Source organism: Emys orbicularis, chromosome 17, assembly GCF_028017835.1.
Source record: "Emys orbicularis isolate rEmyOrb1 chromosome 17, rEmyOrb1.hap1, whole genome shotgun sequence".
Taxonomy (NCBI): domain Eukaryota; kingdom Metazoa; phylum Chordata; order Testudines; family Emydidae; genus Emys; species Emys orbicularis.
Genome location: NC_088699.1, coordinates 18,591,825 through 18,606,504, shown reverse-complemented (window position 1 = coordinate 18,606,504; position 14,680 = coordinate 18,591,825). Strand labels below are relative to the sequence as shown.

The following is a 14,680-nucleotide window of genomic DNA, read 5'->3' as shown; positions in this document are numbered from 1 at the left end:
ACACACCAAAATGAGCAAGGATCATCTTGTGGTTAGAACACCAGAATGCGATCCAGGAGATTTGGGCTCAATTCCTGGCTCTGCCATTGACTCCCTTTGTGACCTCATTTAATCTGTGCCTCAGTTTCTCATCTGTTAAATGGGGAGAAGACAAAGAAAGGAGGAGTTATCTATAAGCAGCTCTTTGGGGCAGGTTCTCCCTCACAGCACCTAACATAACAGGGCCTTGATCTCAGTAGGGACATCTAGGCACTATTACAATACAAATCATAGTGCATATATTTGGTGATAGTCTTGATAGCCATTTGTATGCACAATTAGTGATTTGCACACACCATCGCCTGACACACATGTGCAATCACGTTATTGCCACAGGCAAATTTATATATGCAACTACATGGAAATCCTGAGCTTTTTTGAAAATTTGGCCCTGTCAAAAAAAATTTTATATATATATATATATTAATTAATTATACATACACACACACACACACACAGCAAATTAGGTTTCCCTGCATTAGCTGGAGTAATTGTTGTCACTCTTTAAGAAGCTTCAGGAGAACACGGTGGAAGGTTTTAACATGTGTAAAAGTTATATTTTATAAACTTGCTCTCACATTTATACTCAGATACAATGAACTGGGGCGTGGCCAGTAGGAGGAGAGACTTAAAGGGGGGAGGGAGACTAAGGAACTCTGCATTGTGGCTTTATGATTCTTTTAGGGAAACTTACACCATGTGACAGACTTAAAACGTACAGCATTCCATCAGGAACCGCCTGTGACTTGCAATATCTAGAAACGCCAGTAGGTGGAGCTCTGTCACCAAGCCCAGTATTACTCTAGTGTACTGCAATACCCAGGGCCAGTTACAGGGAAAGTGATTCTCAGAAGGAATGTGCAGTCTCCCTCTATTGGCATGGGCTGCCCTCTGCTGGGATGAGGGGGATCTCTGCCTTAGAACAAGAGCTGGAATTGATTAAACAGGCAATCCGGCATTGGAAGCAAGTAAGTCCCTTGCACTTTTGGTATGATCATGATTGGAGGATGAACTGTATGCTTGAGCGTGGAAGAAAGGTGAACCAAGAAGAGCTTATGTCACCAAATGGAGCACTAAATAATGAGAACCAACCTTGATTCCTATAGGTCTCAGTGTGGGATCATATCAGAAAAGGTCTTGCAATACAAATGGTAAGGTTAATTTGTTAACAGCTGCCGTAATGCAAGCAAACCAGCAAGGGGTGCCCCTTCGTTTACTGAACACAAGTTGGGGTCTCCGCTACTCTAAGCACGTAAGCGATATTTATGCCGATTGCCCACTCTGGAGACGGACAAGTTTTCTCCATTTATCCACAGGACAGGCACTGCGTGAGCAGCAGTAGCACAAGTTCCCTCACCAACATGCCACAACCCTGACCTGGGAGAATAATTCAGTCTCCCTGGACCATTCAGTCCTTGGCCTCGCCGCTGAATTGCCAGCAAGCATGCCAACTATGAGCAAGAAGTTTGTCTAATCGGGGCTGAACATAGCCAAGTAACTTCATCTAGTTCTTCACACTTCTACAGCACTTCCTATCCACAGGTATCAATAAGGAGATAAGCCTCTCACCAAGCCTAACCTATAGATAGGCCCACAGTCCTATTTTACAGATGACAAAATTAAGGCACAGCGACATTAAATGCCTTATTAAGGGTCTCCTAGAACATCTTTTGCAGAGTCAGGAACAGAACCGAGGCCTCCTGACTCAGAGTCCGGTACTGGCAGCCCAAAGCCCATCTTGCCTGGCTTAAGCCCTGAACCAGCAGTCAGAAGATCACGACTTTGTCACTAACAACTCAGCTGTATTTGACCTGGAGATGAAAGCCTCTGTCCCATTACCAGTGCCCAGAGCCAGCTCGTCTCCAAGTACACAGCAATTTCAAATCGTGGTCCTTGCCAACACCAAGATGTTAAAACTCTCTCAAACCTCATTATGAAGTGCGGAGAGTGGCTTGAGCCAGGCTAGAATCTTGGCAGTCACCACAGTACTCAGGAATTAGCTGTAGGTTGACTCCTCAAAACAAGAGGAGTCAGGTACTTCTTGGGACATGACAGATTTGGGGTTCAGTTAGCATTACCATGCATCCTGAATTTCCTGGAAGGAATTGGATGTTCATGGCGCCGTCCAGTTTCTTGCTAGCAAGCCTTGGACAGATTGCAGACCTCAGTTCGGTCTGACTTTGCACGATATCACAAGACAACATTGCAACTTCGTCACATGACACTGCATCAGAGCCTGATGTCCCACACAACGTGATGTTATATCACTACATCACAAGATGGTGAAGACTATAGTAGTGGCTAGAGTAGTGGAATGAGCAGGGTGTGGATCCATTGTCAGAGTACTTTCATAGAATATCAGGGTTGGAAGGGACCTCAGAAGGTCATCTACTCCAACCCCCTGCTCAAAGCAGGACCAATCCCCAACTAAATCATCCCAGCCAGGGCTTTGTCAAGCCAGGCCTTAAAAACCTCTAAGGAAGGAGATTCCACCACCTCCCTAAGTAACCCATTCCAGTGCTTCACCACCCTCCTAGTGAAAAAGTTTTTCCTAATATCCAGCATAAACCTCCCCACTGCAACTTGGGACCATTGCTCCTTGTTCTGTCATGTGCTACCACTGAGAACAGTCTAGATCCATCCTCTTTGGAACCCCCTTTCAGGTAGTTGAAGGCTGCTATCAAATCCCCCCTCACTCTTCTCTTCTGCAGACTAAACAATCCCAGTTCCCTCAGCCTCTCCTCATAAGTCATGTGCTCCAGCCCCCTAATCATTTTTGTTGGCCTCCGCTGGATTCTTTCCAATTTTTCCTTCTTGTAGTGTGGGGCCCAAAACTGGACACAGTACTCCAGATGAGGCCTCACTAATGTCGAATAGAGGGGAATGATCACTTTACAACCACTCACTAGCCAATTGACACAGAAGAGTAGTTTTCACTCTTGGAGGCTACTTACCAGTTGGACGAGGAGGAAAATTGTGGAGAAACATCAATTGGAGAGATGGGGGAAGTGCAATGGGGCTTAAGGGACTGGTCATTGTCTAGGGAGCCTTTCCCCTCTAGCTCACCAGTTCAATGCCAACTCAAGTCTTGTGTTCTCCAAACTGGTAAACCTCAGATAGTGCTGCTTTATTTTAAGTTGAGAGTAGAATACATTGGGTCAAATCCTGTCCTTGTCACAGTAAGCAAGTCAGGACCCAGTATAGGCACTAGTTATTTGTATTACAGTAGTGACTAGAGGTAACCAATCAAGATAGAGACCCCATCGTGCTAAGAAATATATGTATCCATTACAAGAGACTGCCTTAAACTTGAAGAGCATATCATTGAAATAGACAAGACAAAAGGGTGGGAGGCACAGAAGGGGAACTTGCCCAAGGTCACACAGCAGGTCAGTGGCAGAGTGGATTGGAACCCAAGTCTCAAGTTCCAGTCCTATGCACGATTCCTTAGACCAGGGGTTGGCAACCTCTGGCACGCGGCTCGCCAGGGTAAGCACCCTGGTGGGCCGCACAGGTTTGTTTACCTGCCGCGTCCGCAGGATCAGACGATCACGGCTCCCACTGGCCGCGGTTCACCGTTCCAGGCCAATGGGGGCTGCAGGAAGCGGCGCGGGCCGAGAGATGTGCTGGCCGCGGCTTCCAACAGCTCCCATTGGCCTGGAGCAGCGAACCGCAGCCAGTGGGAGCCGCGATCGGCCGAACCTGTGGATGCGGCAGGTAAACAAACCTGCCCTGGTGCTTACCCTGGCGAGCCGCATGCCAGAGGTTGCCGACCCCTGCCTTAGACCATGCTGTAAGCTATTTACAGTGGGTTTTCCCCACATCAATCCAGCCACGTCCCCCTGGAATGCTTCAAGGAAAGCACAGTAAAAGCTTTGCCCTCATGTGTCAATAACGCATGTGCCACCATCAGCATTCATTGGCACTGCCAACGCAAGCGAACATCAAAACGTTAACATAGCACTTGCATAACTCCTTTAAGTGAAGGCTCTCAGAGCACTTTACAGATAATCAGTTGCCAAGCTTCACAACTCACCTGCAAGGGATGCAGGTAACTTATAGTAGGGTAAACCGGGCAAAGTTTAGCAACTTGTCCATAACACAGCAAGTTAGTGGCAGGATTTGGAAGAGAACCCAAAGACTAACAATGCTAGCAATTGGAAGACTAGATCAAACCCGTGGTCTATCTAGCCCACTGTCCTGTCTCCAAGAGTGGCCAGTGTCAACCTCTTACTAGTAGACCACAGCACTTCCCAGTGTGTGATCGAGGTTTGGGAACCAGTGGATCTGGATACATGAGTAAGAGAATCTGAAGAAAATTATGATTGGGAATACAGGGAGGATGATCAACCAATTGGCTGTGGGTAGCGGAGCTCTTAATACTGGAGGTTCAAGCTATTAAGAGGATACGAGTGGAGTATTCCCACAGCAGGTCTCACGTCCCAGTACAGGCACATTCCTCTTGCTCATAAAGAAGCGTTGCTGAGTACAACAGCCAGTCATGACACAAGAAAGGAGAGTGTGTAACTTGCTTGAATCTGATCGTCAGCAATCGGGTCAAAGAGGAGTGACGGTCACTGCTGTGGCATAAACAGAACAGCCTTTCACACACAGGAAATACCTTTCCCGTTTGTTTGGCTTTATTTATTTTTTACACATATAAACAAAACTGTTTGTACATAACTGGCCTAACCGGCCGGGGGGGGGGGGGGTCAAACTTGCTTCCATATCACAAGCTAAGCAGTCTTTGTTAGCATTACTTTCTCAGCCATTCTGAGTCGTGCCAAAGGAGAGCACAGAAATCCTTCAAGGACTAATTCATTCATCTTCAAGTCCCAAAACTAAGAGGCTCCAATGTCACTTACTAGACAGATTCAAAGTAATGATGTGAACTAACTTAGCTTCTCAAATTAGCAAACTGTCTGAAAAAACAAGAAATCCAGGACTCCATTCTCTTTAGCATTACATCTACATTGCGGTAGGGCCAATAGGTTTCAACCAGGTCAGAGCCCCATTGTGCTAAGCCCCGTACAGACGCATGGTAATTGACAGTCCCTATCCCAAATTGCTTAGTCCCACTGGTGAAAATCCAGGGTCACTCCCATGAAGTTGGTACAGTTTTTCCTTGGTTTTATACCACTTTAACTGAGGTCAGAATCTGGCCTACAACAGAATTTCAAGCAAGAACTGTGAAGAAGCTGGAAGCATGTGAAGTAACTTGACAACTTAAGGCTGGCAAAGCAGTTGGTGTACGGGACTGAGAGGCCAAAACAGTTAAGATGGAGTAGATGGATGGGGGTGGTTTTAGAAAGAATCAGCCAGCCACAGGCAAGCATAACCCTTTTTAAACATTGACGTTTCCCAGACTGCCAGCATTATGAAGGTGTAGCAGACATTGCATACAGAAGGGATGAGCCAAATTCTAGCGCAGCAAGTGCTGGGAGATGAAGCAGGGACCTGCCTAGCATTATTCTATCAGAGTTATTGTCCTATGTGCTAACAGGTAAATTAGATCCACATAGCATTGTAATCCCTGGAGCTCACCATAGCAAATTTTGCTCTTTGCCTAGGGGATGATTAGGGGCAGGAGCAAGTCCCTATTAGGAGGAGAGGACATTTATATCTTCAGATGGTGCCTGCTCTGTCCTGGGCTCCGAGGATCCCAGGCGGGATTGAACTGGGAGGGTTGGGAGGAGAGGAATGCTCAGGGGACTACACACTGTTGCAATAAAGAGCAGCACATGCTCTTGGCTAGCACACGTGCACCAGTCAGTGGCAACATGGCCACATGGTAATTGTCCCTTCTCCCTAGATTACCCTGACAAGCACTAGGTAGAAATTCTTCCCCGACTTCAACAAACCTTTCCAGCAGGCTGCTTCTCGGTGTGGTTAAGAGCAGAGGCCTACATTTTTCAGAAGAGACTAGTGATTGAAGGGGCCTGGTTTTCAGAGGTGGGTGCTCTACCCTTTCTGAAAAATCAAAATTCATTAGTCACTTTTGAAAATTTTGGGCAAAAGCTACAAGGAAGAGCCAAATCTTTATCAACAGAGAAGGATCAATGGGGATCATGGTCAAATGCACCAGACAGCAGCACTAAAGCCAGCCAGACAGGGAAATTGGTAGATCAGTAAGGAGAACTGAGAGAATGAAAAATAAGGACCTATAGTAAAATGTCAAAAGATTCAACTGTGACCCAACAGATTAGCTGCAAGTTCCAGTAACAAGTATAGGGCCCGAGTCTCCATGGAGTTGAATGTCTGAAAAGTCCATAGTGGATGGGGCTCAGCTCTTGGCAGAATTAGACCATCACTGAGCAATACAATAGAACCTCAGAGTTACGAACACCTCGGGAATGGAGATTGTTTGCAACTCTGTAATGTTCATAACTCTGAACAAAACATTATGATGGTTCTTTCAAAAGTTTACAACTGAACATTGACTTAATACAGCTTTGAAATTTCATTATGGAGAAGAAAAATTTTTTTGGCTCTGCTGTGGCCCGATTGTGTACTTCCAGTTCCCAATGAGGCGTGTGGTTGACTGGTCATTTCGCAACTCTGGTGTTTGTAATTCTGAAGTTCTACTGTAGTTTCCAATGGAAGTTTCCCTTTGCATCTGCTTCTTTAAAACTGCTTCCCTACAACCTCACAATTCAAGAAGGCAAAAAGTCAGTCGGCAATTCAGTGATGAACCCACAAGCTCAGAAACAGGTGTTTTGTGAAAGAGTCAGTAGCTTTGTAAGACCCACCACGCGCAGCAAGCAGATGTGCGCTGTGGGAGCTGTTGTGTTTTCCTAGTGTCCAGCTTCTCCTGGGAGCATAGCAAAGCTCTAGGAAACAATCAAACACTCAAATCAGACTGCCAATCATTCATATTTCTGAGATACGATTGGTCCATCTCATTAAGCCGCATCAGATATACTTGGGAGATGATTGGCTCCCTTAGTTATAACAACTAGTGTTCAGCTAAGTATTAGAGGAAAAGAAAAAGTCAGGACTAAATTTTCCAGATGCGCCCCACCCAAAAAACAAGGTTGGCCTTCAGAGCTTGGCCAGGATGGTGATGGGTGGGATAGGGAAAGGAGACTGAAGAGAAAATCATGATATCGGAAGGTCTTGTTTGGAAATGACTGGTCGCCCTTCCCACAGGAGCTACCAAGCATGCGTTTAACCCCCCACCCACCCAGACAGCCCGGATTGCCACCTGGCAGCCTGCCCTATATGAAGGATCATCAACGAGCTGCCCCCTCCCCAGTGCCACTGTGGACACCAGTCAGAGAGTCTACGATGGTGGTTTTCACTAATGAATGTTTCAGGGGCTAGCTGGACATTTTTGTTTTCATCTCCTCTTCTGGAAAACAAACCACCCCTCCACAAAGCATTCGAGCTTCACTATCCCCCCTGCTTACTCCAGCTGACCTGGCACAAAGGCCAAACAATTCCCAGTCAAACAAAGCTGGAGCTGCGAGAGGCTCTCCTGAAAGACGGGCACGTGCTCTGCCTTCCCCATTTAACCTGCTGAGCTTGCCTGGCTTGCACCACACAGCGAAGGCCTGAGATCACAGAATGAGGGTCTCTACATTGCTGAGTCTCTGTAGGGGACCCATCTAGAGAGCTTTAATATCTATTAGCCCCAGGAAAAAGGGACCCAAGCATTCGGAGACCCAGAGAAAAGTCAGCCAGCTCCCCAAATCTGCTCTTTCCCACAGCTCCTCTCTGCTCTGTAGCAAGATTCAGACTAGAATTAACCCAGGGACAACAGTATATCAGCTTTGCTCTTCCCAGTTGTTGTTGGCCAAAAGATCTATCCCAGTCAGACTCCAGCTCAGTCAGTGTGCAGACCCCAAGATAATTTACTCAATTACTGGTCTAAATAGTTATGTGCTTTTCACAGGTGTAACAGCTGGCCCTTTCACTCTGAAAACAGCTGGCCAGCACTGCATGTGGTAATACACAGAGACCAATTCCCCACACGACAGCCTGCCCCCTTCACAAACCCAGGGATATGCCTTTACGTCCGGGCTTTAATCACTTAGACACTCAAAGCCTTGATCGCGCTCTCCGGGAACTGCTCATCCTGCTGTAACATGTATGTGGAGGGGAAAGGGGGGGTCTATTTCCAAGTATGTGACCTAACAGCCTCCAGAGAAATAATGGGACTAACACATAATCAGCGTTTCCTGTCTAAAGGGACTTCAAATAGCAATTCTAAGCACTGAATCAGTCCATAGGAGTTATTCAGTTGAACAGGCAAAGAAAGGAGACAGAGGGGTTCCCAGTTTCAGAAGAGGCAATGCCAGCTAGAGAAACATTGTTGACTGAGCATAAGCACTAAAGTATGGGCCAAATTCTTTCGTGATGTACACCCACAACTCTATTGATCACATAGCAACAGATTCTTTATATAGAAAATAATGATAGATACCCAGCTGTTCTATACTCTTCATCAATAGAGTGGAAAGCACTTTACAAAGGGAGGTCAGTGTCATTATCACCACCATGGAGCACATGACTTATGAGGAGAGGCTGAGGGAACTGGGATTGTTTAGTCTCCAGAAGAGAAGAATGAGCGGGGATTTGATAGCTGCTTTCAACTACCTGAAGGGGGGTTCCAAAGAGGATGGAGCTCAGCTGTTCAGTGGTGGCAGATGACAGAACAAGGAGCAATGGTCTCAAGTTGCAGTGGGGGAGGTCTAGGTTGGATATGAGGAAACACTATTTCACTAGGAGGGTGGTGAAACACTGGAATGTGCTATCTAGGGAGGTGGTGGAATCTCCTTCCTTGGAGGTTTTTAAGGCCCGGCTTGACAAAGCCCTGGCTGGGATGATTTAGTTGGAAATTGGTCCTGCTTTGAGCAGGGGGTTGGACTAGATGACCTCCTGAGGTCCCTTCCAACCCTGATATTCTATGATTCTATGATTTTACAGATGGAGAAACTGAGGCACATGCTACACACACTCACATATCTAAAATAGATAATCTTGTTATTCACCAAGATGGTGTCCCCCATTTTGGGTGGAAAAGGAGTTGCTACATTAAAAAAAAAAATGCATGAGTTCAAGATTACTGAATAGCAAGAATGATCTGCATTGATCAGCAAGCTATGGAAGTTGCATTTAAAGTAAGATATTGAAGATACCGCCTATGTCTGTGGTCATGTCATGTACAATGGGACAAGCAGAGTCAGGCCTGGTCTGTGTCTGTATCGGAATAGAAGACCTAGAATTATAGAATCTTAGGACTGGAAGGAACCTCAAGAGGTCATCTAGTCCAGTCCCCCGCACTGCAGCAGGACTAACTATTACCTAGACCCACCCTGACAAGCATTTATCTAACCCGTTCTTAAAAAAACCCCAACAATGAAGATTCCACAACCTCCCTAGGTAATTTGTTCCATTGCTTAACTACCTTAAACAGTTAGGAAGTTTTTCGTAATGTTGAACCTAAATCTCCCTAGCTGCTATTTAAGCCTATTACTTCTTGTTCTGTCCACAGTGGTTAAGGAGAAATTTATCACCCTCCTCTTTGTAACAACCTTTTACATACTTGAGGACTGTCATCGGCCTCCCCTCAGTCTTCTCCTCTCCAGACTAAGCAAACTCAATTTTTTCAATCTTTATTCATAGGTCATGTTTTCTGGACCTTTGCTCTCCTCTGGACTTTTTCCAATTTCTCCACATCTTTCCAGAAGTGTGGCACCCAGAACTGGACACCATACTTCAGTTGAGGCCTTATCAGTGCCGAGTAGAGTGGAAGAATTACTTCTCATGTCTTGCTTACAATACTCTTGCTAATACATCACCAAATTACGTTCGCTTTTTTTCCAAAACAGTATTACACCGTTGACTCAAAGTTTGTGCTCCACTGTAACCCCCACATCCTTTTCTGCAGTACTCCTTCGTAGGCAGTCATTTCCCAGTTTGTATTTGTGTAGTTGATTATTCCCTCTTAAGTACAGTACTTTGCATTGTCTCCAGTTTGTCAAGAACATTTTGAATTCTAATCCTGTCCTGCCAAGTATTAGCAACCCCTCCCAGCTTGGAATCATCTACAAACTTTATAAGCGTACTCTGTCTGCCATTATCCAAATCATTTATGAAGGTATTGAATCAAATCGGACCCACGACAGCTCCCTGCAGGACCCTTCTCAATATGCCCTTCCAGCTTGACTGTGAACCATTGATAACTAGTCTCTGAGTATGCTTTTCCAACCAGTGGTCCACCCGCCTTATAGTAGGTTCATCTAGGCTATATTTTTCTAGTTTGTTTATGGGAAGGCCACATGAGATAGTATGAAAAGTCTTATTCAAGTCGAGATACATCACATCTATCGCTTCCCCCCCATCCACAAGGCTTGTTACCCTGTCAAAAAAGGATATTCGGTTGGCCTGACAGAATTTGTTCTTGACATCCCACAAAACCCCTGACGTGCTACAGAAAAGGCATCAATAGAGGTCAGTCTGAAATCATGTCCCAGCATGGCATCACCAGACATCGTGTTGGAAGCGGTGCTTCCCTGCCCCCAGGGTTGGGTGCGGTGCAGGGGGGCGGAGGTAGAAGTAAAGCTCTCGTCAATGGGTTAACAGCACTTTTCACAAGGGCTTGGGCCCCACGGTCCTTGCTAAACTCTAAAAAAAACAGGTACTTTCATTCTGGCACTTAAATGCCCCCTGCAATGTCAAAGGGCCCATCTTCTCAGCCTGAGCTATACGATCTGCTGTGATGCAAGGCTGCTGCAACTGCATTCCCCAGAAGCAGGACACCTGACAGACGATGCTGCTCAGTCATGGGGGGAGGGACTAGTAGGACTAAACTGTACATTTTGGAAACGTTTGCTGGGATAGTGAAGTAGCTGTAGGAAAGGCAGACTGTCCTGCCACTGTCTAAAACCTCTTGGCTTCCCAGATGCACTATACCCCCAGTATCTGCTGTGCACTTGACAAGGATACGCTGCGCTACTCGAGAGCTAGAACGGCCGATGTATCCCTTGCTGAATGAGCAATAGCAAACACCAGCCTCGCCAGTATTCGCCCAGGCCTCCGAGGTCATTTGACTTGCTCTGTGCCGCTCACCACCTTGCAAGCACTTGGCTTTAGCAGTGGCAGTACTGTGGCATCTGTGTTTCCAGTTGAAATGAAGGGCTAAATGATGAGCAGCTGCATTTGAACCAGGGGATTGCTTCCATAGGTGCTGGAACGAGGGGTGCAGCAGCACCCCTCAGCTTGAAGTAGTAATAACAGCCTGTAATCAGGCGTGGACTCACCCCTGCGGCGCCTCCTGCTGGTCATCTCGGGAATTAGCTCACCAGCAACCGGCGCGCCCTCGGCAGGCCAGGTGGCCCGCCTGTCGTTGGCCCCCCGTGTCCCTCCCGGACCCCAGTGCCCTTGGCTTAGGTACTGACCCCCTGGCAGTACCCCACTCTCTCTCTGGGTCTCCCCACCCAGGGGAACTCCCACCCCTTATCCCAATGTCGCCTCAGTCATGGCTACTGACAGTCACCATCTAGCCCCCGCGCCCTGGGGCAGACTGCAGTCTATCAGCCAATCATCACAGGCAACAAGGGGTTTGGACTGGCTGCCTTTACCCACCCTCAGGTTGCCCCTCTGCAACCCCAATATCTATATGGGCCTAGGACCAGGCCCTGCAGCCTGGGGAGTTGCTGGCCTAGGGCTTCCCAGCCCCCAAGGCCTTTCCCCAGGCCTGCCTCACTCTAGGTCCCCGGTGAGTTCCCTGCAGCCAGGCCTGTCTCTCTCTCCTGTCAGAGGAAGACTCCTCTGCTCTGGCTAGCCTGGCTTTCTTATAAGGCTAAGTGGCTCAGTTTGGGGCGTGGCCCCAGCTACAGCCACTTCCCCAATCAGCCGGGGTTTTGCCCCTTTACACAGCCCCAGCCCTCTGCAGGGCTTTTCCAACCCCTTCAGGGCTGGAGCGGGTGTTTACCCCGCTACACAGCCCAAGTACATGATTTCCGCCTTCAGCTCCCCTCCCCTCTATAAACATTGTTCTAGCACCGCTGGTTGCTTCCGGATCCTGGGAAGTGAGTGGCAAGTTCTGGAATTGAAAGGTTGGGAAACAGCCCCAAGGGACTGTGGGATAGCATTGGCCGACTCTCCAGACCCGAGTCTGCCGACCCAGAGTTGAGCTGTATCCATACTGCAAAATGCCTGGGTTCTGACCCGGTTCAGAATCTCCCCCTTAGCAGGCCCAAATCCAGGGGGTTCTTGGCCCAAGTCAAACTATTTTCTGTGTGGATGGAAGGGGCTTGGGCTAAAACCGGAGTCAGCACCAGGGCTTACAGTGCAGTGTAGATATACCCAAGGAGGCCCCAACCGAGATCAGGACCCTGCTGCACTTGGCCCTGTACATGCACATAGTGGTTTGAGACTGTCTCTTACTTACAACATAAACAAGACCCAGGAAGTATTACTCCATTTTACCATGGAGTAACTGAGGTTAAAGCCATTTGCCCAGGGTCACACAGGAAGTCAGTGCCAGAGCCAGGATCTCCCAAGTCTCCATCCAGTGCCTTAACCACGAGACCATCCTTCTCTATCAGCCTTTGGGGAGAGCCTGTCCTAGTTAGGGCACTGACTGCTCTGAAGCGATCAACCTAGTGCAGCCCTTGGAGCCCTAACACATGCGTCACACAGGGGGAGGGCCAAACATCAGGTGCCACCGGCTTCGATGGGAGTTGTGCACAGCTGATGGGATGGCTGGACCCCAGGGAATCGTTTACTGACGCAACCCAAGCAGGCAACTTTATTCACTTCTCAAGAGAGATGCATGGGATATTAATGGATATGCACATCAGGTGCGCCCACCAGGCCCATCTGCCCTTTGGTGTCACAACATCTAGGCACCCGCAGTGACACGCATAAATGCAAATGGCATGGCTCAGATGGAGAAAGTTTATAGCAGAGAGCTCTGCTGAGAGAAAAGCCAACAGCAAAGACAGCACCAAAGCAATGCAGGCCTCCAAGCTAAATAGAGAGTCTAGGGTAGAGGTGGGAACAGAGTAGCTCATCCCATCCGAGCCAAGATGACAACGCTCACGCAAAAGAAACACAGCTGCCAGCTTCCTAGGAGCAAGCGAGTAGATAGCAAGAAGCAACACGCCCCGAGCTGCTATACTGGGGATCCTACAGATACTTCCCTGTCAAATGCTGGGCACTGGTCCCAAACTTGTGCAAGAAGGAAAAGAAATGTAGCATCTGAACGGGTGACAGGAAACGGATTAAACCTCCGTCTGGCCACACTGACATCTGTTTGGAAGCAGGATCGCTAATGAAATGCCCCCCTCAGCTGTCACTGAAGAATTGAGAGACGCCTTCTTCTTTGGCAGGAGTTGTTTTTGCTAGTGAACCTCCCCATCATGGACATAGAGGGAATGAAAGCTTGGCCAGATTTGGCTCATTACTTGTAAACAAGAAGATGAAATGGTTGTATCAAGACACAGCTGTGAGAAATAGAAAAAAAGCCAGAGCTGTGCTGCTATCTGCTTAATGGTTTTCTCCATTCCCCTATCATCACTCCAATCAAATCTACCCATGCTTCCTCCTTATAACTAGAGATGGGTCCCCATCACTCCTTGGGCTGCTGTTACACTCCTTTTACATCAATTTATTATTCATGGCAAGGGAAAATGGATAAATCCATGCTACCTCTATGGCCACTGAGACAAACTGGATACAATTCAGCACGAGGGCACCATCTAACTCCTACAACCAAAACCAATGTACATGCAAATCGGGAGTCAAGTCACCTTGACTGGCAACACGTGTCTAGGGAGGTGGAGGTGAAAATGGCTTCTGAAGTGCTAGATGCCTGAGACCAGGAGGTGGGGAAACCTCCCAGGGGTAACGGGAGACAATAGTCTTTGTATGCGGCACAAAGACTGTGGGCTTTGCCCCAGATGGTATTCTTGATCAAATACTCCTATGGAAATGATATAACTTCTCACTGATAGGGTAATGAGCTCTGACAACTAGAATTGGATAAGCAGGTCAGAGGAGGGATAGAGAGACTTCTCTACGCAGCAGGGAGAGGCGGACCAGGAAACAGAGGGGATTTATTTCTAGATTGCCTTTGTTTTTCCTCTGTAACTAAACTAAGGGGAGCCTACCTCACTGGGCTCTGCCTAGTATTCACAGTAGTGTGATATGCAGACAGTTTCTTTACTGTTTTCTCTGTTTAAGAAGACTCCTGCTGTATTGGATAATTTTGCACAGAGCATCCCAAAAGAGACAAGAATCCCTCAACCTCCAGAGAATGGTACTAAAGGATACAGAGTTTCTGGAGCCTCATTCCATCCTCACGGTCTCAGACAGGGCAAAGACAGAGGTGTCTCTACCATTAAGGTGTACTGCACAAGGCTGAAGCCAGGGATCACTGGGAAGAAGCCGAAAGACCAAGGAGGAGATGTCAGTCAGCAGGGGTGTGAATGACGGAGTCCAGTATTGTCAGATTCACAGATTTTCAGACCAAAAGGGGCCATTCTGATCATCTAGTCTGATGTCCTTTATAACACAGGCCATAGACCTTCCCCACAATAACTCCTAGAGCAGGATGTTAGAAAAACATCCAATCCCGATTTAAAATGGTCAGTGATGAGGAGTCCACTATGACCCTTGGCAAGCTGTTCAA

The 14,680-nt window shown here is 47.5% G+C and overlaps 1 protein-coding gene across 1 annotated transcript in view; it reads right to left on the bottom strand.

The window, feature by feature from the left end:
• Positions 1–14,680, bottom strand: part of COL26A1 (collagen type XXVI alpha 1 chain) — a 209,243-nt gene that overhangs the window by 155,649 nt on the left and 38,914 nt on the right. The window lies entirely within an intron of this gene.